We start from the raw sequence: 8,749 nt of genomic DNA, 5'->3' as shown, positions 1-8,749 counted from the left end.
TATAACATTGAAAGGTTTTATGTAACACATATAAAAATAAAAAATAATTATAATTACTTAGTATTATACCCACAAAATATTCCGTGGATTTTACTCATATTTAATCATACAGATATAAAACACACAACGGCATGGACTTTCAGTTCAAATACAAAGGGATTAAGTCGCCATGATTTAACATTATAATATAGAGATCTAATCTTATAATTTTAGCAAGCACACAACGGCATGAACTTTCAGTTCAAAAATGTAAAGAAATTTTAAAGAAATTTGTATTGTATGATACTTTCCCGTATATGTACAAACAGGCAAGTTAATAATCTGGGAGATAACATTGGTGACATGTCGCCATTACTGATAACAGCCGACAGCTTGGCGCGACGAACAATGCTGACTGTACGAAGAATAGTGCCTTTATACTTATTATTATCGTCGTAAAATATAAGGAGCATAAACATCATTCAATCATTTTATGTTTACGTTACACTCTTTATCAATCAAATCGTTATATTATGATTTATCACCTCGCTGCTATAGATTTATTGTCACTCGCCGGAATAGAAGAGATGTGATTATTACACTTAATATATAAGTAAGTAAAGTTTATAAATCAGTTCTCGTAACTATGAAAGAAATGTTGTAGGTAATTACCAATTAAATGTTGGTTAACAAATTTGCATTTAAAGTATATTTTTTATTTTGGAGCGTGTATGCAATTAGATGTCACAAAAAATTTCAATAAATTAATTAAAAATAAAAATTGTGGTTACCCTTTGCCAACGTGAAATTGCTGGAAGCGTTAATGTTTACAAAGCTAGGAACAGTCTAGCGACCTTTCGAGTGCCTACAGTTTTAAGTAGAGCTTGCTTAAGAGCAACGCTTGTCGCTTTGACAGAGCATTGACGTCACACTGAAAATAAACCACCATGGTTCACCTTGCTCTGTTCAGACGGCCAAATTCATTGGGCGTGCGAATGCATCGCATGGCAATCTTTACCAACTCGCTCCGACGCACTCCGAGCGCGTCTAGTCGTCCCCGTCGCGCGTGATCCGACCCGATCGGCGATCGCGGATCCGTCAGTACTGAGGTGCCCGCGAGCGAGGCGGCACGTGCGGTGCGCGCCTCGCGTTGTTGCATTGTTTTGGCTGTGTTCACCATTGTTTTATTCCATCCGACCACAATCAATACTACTTTGAAGTGAAATTAGTCGGCCTACATACATATTTAAGATTTTTGTACTGATGTTATGACAATATTATACATTATCTTAGATAAGTACCTGAGTGACTTATTGACAAGTGAAACGCTCGGTTCTCCCGTTCATATATCACGGTGGTTTGTGTTTTGCTATTGAACCTCTAATTTGAAGTTTAGTGATCACAGGAAGAGAGGAAGGCATGCAAATCAATAACCGAGTGGATGTCAAGCAGAGAGAAACTGAGAGCACTTACCGTGCGGTTTACACCACGGTTGCATATTGATTGGACCTACCGTGACCATAAAGAGCTGTAATAACATCACGGTGAGTTCACAATAAACAGAAAATAAATATATAGACCCTATGTTTAATTATCTAGTGAGCTTCAAGGCTGCACTTAGCGTACTAATGACTTTTTATCAACACAGAAGATGAACGACAACAAAAGAAAGAACCACACTGAATGCAAATAATCACGGAGTACAGTTAATTTATTACAATACTGAGACAGTCGAGGAAGGAGCGTGTTTTTGTTATATAATAAGATTGATAAGAACGATGATTATAATTACAGCACGATCAATTTTCGTAATAACATAATGAAAGACGTAGTTATACAGAATTTAGATAAATACAACAGACGTCTGATCTTTGTTTCATTACATCGTCCCTTATCTAATGCATATCTATCTCTTGCCATTGTTATGTTTGCCTTCTGGATGACACGATAACATCCTTCTAGAATTCTAGACAGATTAGTTGGAAAATTTAAATAGAAATAAAATTAAAAACAATACACAATCGCGAATATAATATTAAGTCAATTAACTCGCCAACCTCTATCATACCTAACACTTTTCTAAGAATTTTGTCCTCTTATGTTTATGATTAGTTCCAATGAAATATAATCTCAAAAAAACAGTCATAAGCCATCAGTTAAGAAAGTTGTATTTTGCAGAAGATTTTTGTAATAATATCAGCATAGCGCCGAGATTTCTGATTATTTTTCACTTAAACTTCAATAATCATTATTTCAGAAAATTTTAACCTAACTGACAATTATAGCATTGCAATAAAACACAGAAACATGAAAAATTCTTATATTCTAATATTACTTTAGTACAGGCACAAGAGAAAATAACAAAAGCAATATTTTGCATGTTTTATGTTGCTATACGAAGAAATCTTCAGAGTATAAATAACAGCATTGTACATAAAACCCCACTGAATAGATGATATTTTCGTACTTGGTAATATTTAATCAAAACAATGCATTCAGAGCAGAGGTTATTCACTATTTTTAAAGACCTGGGTATTATAGTCTTAGTATTATGTTGGGCAAATGTAAGAAATCTGGAATTGCAGTTGGCGAACACACCTGACGACACAGTGGAGGGCCGGCAACCAGTTTTGCCACCTGGCCGTTAAACGCACACATTGAAATTTTGTTGATATCTTCTCAACATCCCATGAACCACATAAACAGTTCGATTTAAGCACTTAATCGTTCAAAGAAAGTGCATTTTAATCAAAGACAGGCGAGACATTCAAAGGAATTTATTACTTTTAATCATTACTATTGAAGGAATGAATGAATTAGTATAGCCTTTTTCAATTGATTGCAATTCTTTACAATGAAAGAGAGTCCTTCAAAGGAATGATTTGCAGCATTTATATCGATTCCTTTCAATGAATGAGAGGAATCTTGTCACAATCATTGTTCTATTGTCTTTTTACTCGTCAATGCTTACACTTTCTACGCGTTATCGGAGAAACATATATGCGAATATTTCTCGAATTGCGAGAGTTTGTAATGAATCAAATATCGTCAGGGAATGTGAAATTTTAATGCCGGTGGAATGTTGTTCTATTAATATATCGATATCGCTTATAATTATTCATAGTATTATAAAACGACATTCAATTAACAATGCATTAAATGCTAATTAAGTATTTTACACTATACTTTTCTTAAGGTAAAACTATACTTTACATTTCTTATGGCCACTCGTAAAATCTTTCTTTAGAAGTACCTTTATTACGGCAACCCTAAACAACTTTATGTGAGTCTTTGATTTTACGATGACCACGTTTACAACTTACAAAATTAGACTTGTAAAATTCACCGGTACAGCAAATCCCTTTTGAAAAACAAAATTGTTAATATCTACTAATACATAATGAATTTATATTCACGTAAAAAACATTTACATGAGGCATTTGTCTTATGAACAATATGACGATTGTATCACCACGCATACCTGTATCCTGATTCATGCCCTTAAGTTTTTTAAAGGACCAGGAGGTCTTGTGGTCAAACATTCCTAACTTGAAATCAGTGAATCATGGACATAAATATGTAAGAAGTAGTTTATACTGTTATGGTTATTTCCAGTATGAGAAGATGAATATATAAAAAGAAAGACAAATATATTTCTTTAATCTATCCCTGTTCATTTTACTAGATACCAAGTAAGAATTTGAGGATACTTTGGACATTGGTTTTTCATTCAATAATTAAAGATAAAATTTATACGTAGAAATATACTAGCTGCGCCCCGTGGTTTCACCCGCGTAAGTCCATGTCCCGTAGGAATATCAGGGTAAAAAGTTACCTATGTATTATTCCAGTTGTCCACCTATCTACATATAAATTTCATTGCAATCGGTTCAATGGTTTTTGCGTGAAAGAGTAACAAACATACACTTACTCACAAACTTTCGCATTAATAATATTAGTAGGACACATTTAAATGGGTTTACATTATTTATAATAGCAATTTATGGGTTAAACTTATTTATAATAGTAAAATAGTAAATAACAAAATAAACAATATCAATAAACATATCCTAACATTTCAAGCCGGTTTTATGTGTGTCTTCATTAATTGCTGTTATTTCAAATTTATTGTAATTTATGCAAATAAGTGCTTGATTGAGGTATCGACATGTATTGTGAGTATTCTTATTTATGTTTGATTTGGTGAGATATTGAAATCTATATGTTAATTACAATTAAAATAAAAACTATATCTGCGTTTTTTTAAATATTCAGCATACTTACATCTTCGGCAGATATCAAGTAACAAAAAAAAATACTAACGAATCAAGGCGGTCATACCACCAAATATCTGATGTTGAGAATAGTACAACTAAAATCTTCCTCCTTTACTGTTTCTGAACGCGTTTTTCTGTTACATTTCATGCAGGCTTTCTAACATTTTGTTTACTTAACGGATGTTCAATGTTAAATGCGTCAAACAAATGTTTAACGGACTTTAGATCTATTTTAAACTACCGTAAGAAATCTAAAGCAATAATGTCCAGTTATAGTGCCCGTAAAATCGAGTACACGTTTGTAGTGGACTGTCCGTGTGATTGATTGTTTTTCTGTGTAAAAAGTGGAAATGAGGTCTTTTATTTTAGTTTTGTTGATATTTGGATAGCTTTATCTTTTTGTAATTGCCTTTAAAGGCTGGCATAAAAAAGGTCAGACTTAAGCCGGTTCATATTAAAACTTTGTGTAAGAATTAAAATTTGTATTATAAAGAAAACTCATTGCATGCTTCTCCACATATGTACTGAACCAAACGCTTGTCGATGGACTACGTCACCATAGATCATTTGAACTTATAATCAAATTTACTCTCAAGTGTGCTCCATTATTACACGTGGATTTAACCTTTTTCATTCAGGTCTTTCACTGTTTAAACTTCAACTACATTATATATATGTAAGAAAGCGCCGCTATACTAACGCTGTTATAATTGATTGTGTATACAATATCAACGCATGAAAAACAATAAATAAAAGATTTGTTCCACTTTCTCGCTTTGACTCGCGTGTCCAAGGTGAAATACGAAGCCCTACGAAATAAAGCATAACACGTTGTAACACCGAAGACTAAATGTGTGTGAAATAGTTAAGACATATGATCGAGTCTTACCCATGACCATAATATCACAGACAACATTATGCGTACATTAAACTGTATTCCCACGCAATGGTCCAAAGACCACGCCTCGCTGCCATTAGAGCAATCGTAGTTGTCACGTCTATTCAATACATTAGACTAAATCAAAATCAAAGTCATCTCAGTAGAGATGACAACAAAACGTATTAAATAAACATATAGATGTTGGAATATAAAAAATACAGGTTTCCGCGAAAATATGGATTTAATTTACAATTAGATATTTGTCCTTTTAGCTCGCTGGCTGAGATCCAAAGTCCAGACGCAAGATGCGAAGCAAATTCTTCAATCTTACTAATAGGTGTTCCATTTCTGAAAGTTTGTATAGATCTGAAGATGGATGTTTGCAACTCTTTCAAACTTACTGACCTGATTTGACTGATATTTGTATGCAGATGAATTATGTTCTCAAATAACACAAAGAATGTATCCGGTACCAATGTAAAACTCGAGCAAGGAACAGAATATATCTTGAATATAATATTACTATATACGAGATGTTTATGTCTTGGAGCATATAAGATTATATGAGGGCAATGTAAAGTAGTAGACAAGAGTACTGAAGCAATTATAACTTGTACCATAGGCATCAAATAGTTCAGAAGTTGAAAGATAAGAACATTCTAGCTAAATCGGAAGAGTCACATAAGATTAACACCGAACAATAGAACATTATTGGTGTGATTGGTCACGTTTGTAACGCAACCGTTAAACATTGAGCAATGTTTATTCTAAATTTGAAAATAATTACTTCTACCATTGTTAAACAGATGTTACTAAATAAAATCTAATAACTACATAAGATACATATCATCAGTATGTATGTATAGGTGTGTGGTCAGAGTTAGTTTGTATTTCTATTTAAATAACTTGATTCACCAAGGTCGTCGTTTGCATGAATTTTACCTATCGATATATCAAGATGAGCGTTATCCATCATAATCATATGAAACTTTGTTAATGAATATCAAACCGTGGAATCTACTAGACTAGTGCCGAAATACAAAGCGACATTTAAAAGAAGACACAATGATAATAATCCATTAAAAGAGCATTGAAAACAATAAAGGAATATGCGTTTTATTTGAGCTTAGGAACCTTTTTTAAGTTTACCTGTCTGAGTCCAAGTTACCATGTTTGCTTCTGGGACAGCAATAGCAGCTAAAAAAAATTATATACTTATACAAAATATCATTCAAGACTCACCGCATTTATTCGTGCCTGGTACACACAAAAGCATATTCAGCACAGACAGGTACCTGTTTCAATGCCCTTGCTATAAATATTTGAGTATCAAACAGAGGGTCGTTGTCGATTCCTTTATTCCACTTTTATATTGAGTTCCATATGATATGGGTAGAGAAATCTAATTTGAGGTATTGTATTCTTAGATATATTTGCTTTATATGGATTACCCTAGATATAATAATACTTAGATACTTGATAAGTATTGAACAATTATTTCTACTTTAACAATGGTAAATGTCAAAAAAGCAGTTAGTCTACTTATATGAATGAATAAATTGTTTATTAATATACTAATTATTATATTCATACACAAAAATTTTCCTCTTACCAATAAACTTTATCTTAGGTAGGTATCATCAACTTTAGTAAGGAAAATATTAGTAAAAACGTCGCCACATAACAACTTTCTCAATTATAACATCGTAATGAATGGTGGAAACGATATTCCTATTTATGGTGTTCGTGTTATAATTATAACACTTCATTCAATCCTTTCATTACACACTTCAGGCACCGTTGTGCCGTTCTCACGCATAAAGATCGTTGTGTAATGCATTTTCATCTCCGATGACTATAATCGTGCCGTTGTGATGTAAAGTTATAACTTTCTCTTGAATAACGTATACCACAAAAAATAAATAAATCTGCTCAATATGACTCATGATATCTTAGAAGGAATGACGAGTGTATCTCCACATAACGTACACATATATTAAAATGAACTTTGATTTAGTTATAATTTATCAACTTGATTATTAAATATTTGTTGTTCAGATAGTCTATATATAATAAATGTATTGATTGCTTTCTCTTATCATCTACTTGCATGTTTTCTTTGATCTCACTTGAACATGATTTCTTTAATATTTATTTACGTTCAACAAAATAACAGTTCTGTTACAAATGAAATTAATTTCTGGGAAAAATACCAATATAATTATACAGCCCCTCTGTAGACTGTAGAGTTAAAGCACTTTCCTTGTGATGAATTATGAGATTAAAAAAAATGTGTATCGTTTATTATTTCTGGCTTCTCAAGATCACAATCTTAAAATTCACAAGGACTTGAATCGTGTAAAATTCTAACTTTCTACGTTCTTTGTCTGTATCAGTTTAGGTGTTGTCTAGATAACTTTCAATCATATTTGATGCATATATTTCTGTAGACCAAAGAAGAAGAATTTCTTTGGTAATGTTTGACCTTGTTTGTATATATGGGTACTAAACATTTCTGTCGAACCAATATCCAATGTTTATAAATAGATCTTTTTGTATATGACTTAAGACTTGAAAGATACAGCTGTCTATCTGTGTATCGAAATAATTACCATCACGTTATTATTATTCAATGATTTTGAAAGCACTCTACATATATGTGAATAGGTATTATGTAACAATACAATGTGTTTTTAGATTAATCAATCACCCATTCTTATAACGAGATTGTTACGACTCGTTACACATGCAACCGTCGTGAATGTATTATATATTTATACGGAGATATTAAAATGTCATAGGTACTAAAGTACCACAGAAAAATACATAAAATATTTTCATTCGGTTACATCGATGACGCATCTTATCTTACAGTTACGCAATATTTGAAAAAACACATTAAAGTAATAATTTTCCTAGTTGTTATAGTACAATAGCTTTCTGCCGCAACTTCCGATGTCAGCGCGGTAAAGTTTATGTCCTTAGCCTCCTCACTTTATCCAAAAGAAAAGACAGACAAGCATACTTTCGCATACAATTAAGAATTGATCGCCCATAAATTATATCGATGTGATTCACTATATTTCATCGCAACGTCTGTTTTATTTCGTCGTTGCTTATGCACCAGTGGGCCGTCTATCTAAAAATATCAACACATTTAAAATCTAGACCATTAAAATAAGCTTATAAATGTTAATGTTTGGGTCAATGGTTGGAAAGTTAATTGCCATTGCCAAATGTAAGATGACTTCAATATGCAAACCTCGTTGATCAAATTAACGAAGCGAGCTATTTAATGACCGTTGTCCTTATTTATTTACCGTTTCCTGGCTAAATGGTTGTTAGAATGTCAGTCTCGTAAGCCAATGGTAAGACGTGTAATTAATAAAAATTAAGTACGCCAAGCTTGAGGGCGTTCACTTGATTCTAAAATTATGATATACTAGCTGTGCCCCGAGGTTTCACCCGCGTAATCGGGATAAAAAGTTGCTTAAATGTTATTCCAGTTGTCCAGCTGTCCACGTACCAAATTTCATTGCAATCGGTTCAGTATTTTTGCGAAATAAATAACAAACACACACACATCCTTACAAACTTTCGCATTTATAATATT

At 32.6% G+C, this 8,749-nt stretch overlaps 1 protein-coding gene across 1 annotated transcript in view; it reads left to right on the top strand.

Annotated features, from left to right (window-relative positions):
- Window positions 1–1,061: 1,061 nt before the first annotated feature.
- The window catches only part of LOC119840699 (ADP-ribosylation factor-like protein 4C), a 37,555-nt gene continuing 29,867 nt past the window's right edge, over window positions 1,062–8,749 (top strand). Inside the window, exon 1 of the mRNA XM_038367408.1 lies at window positions 1,062–1,523. The gene's annotated coding sequence lies outside the window, so the exon portion shown is untranslated. The remainder of the gene's footprint in view (window positions 1,524–8,749) is intronic.

The sequence above is a fragment of the Zerene cesonia genome, chromosome 7 (assembly GCF_012273895.1).
Source record: "Zerene cesonia ecotype Mississippi chromosome 7, Zerene_cesonia_1.1, whole genome shotgun sequence".
In the NCBI taxonomy this organism is placed as follows: Eukaryota; Metazoa; Arthropoda; class Insecta; order Lepidoptera; family Pieridae; genus Zerene; species Zerene cesonia.
Note: the sequence above shows the minus strand (reverse complement) of the source record. Positions and strands in the feature narration are given on the sequence as shown.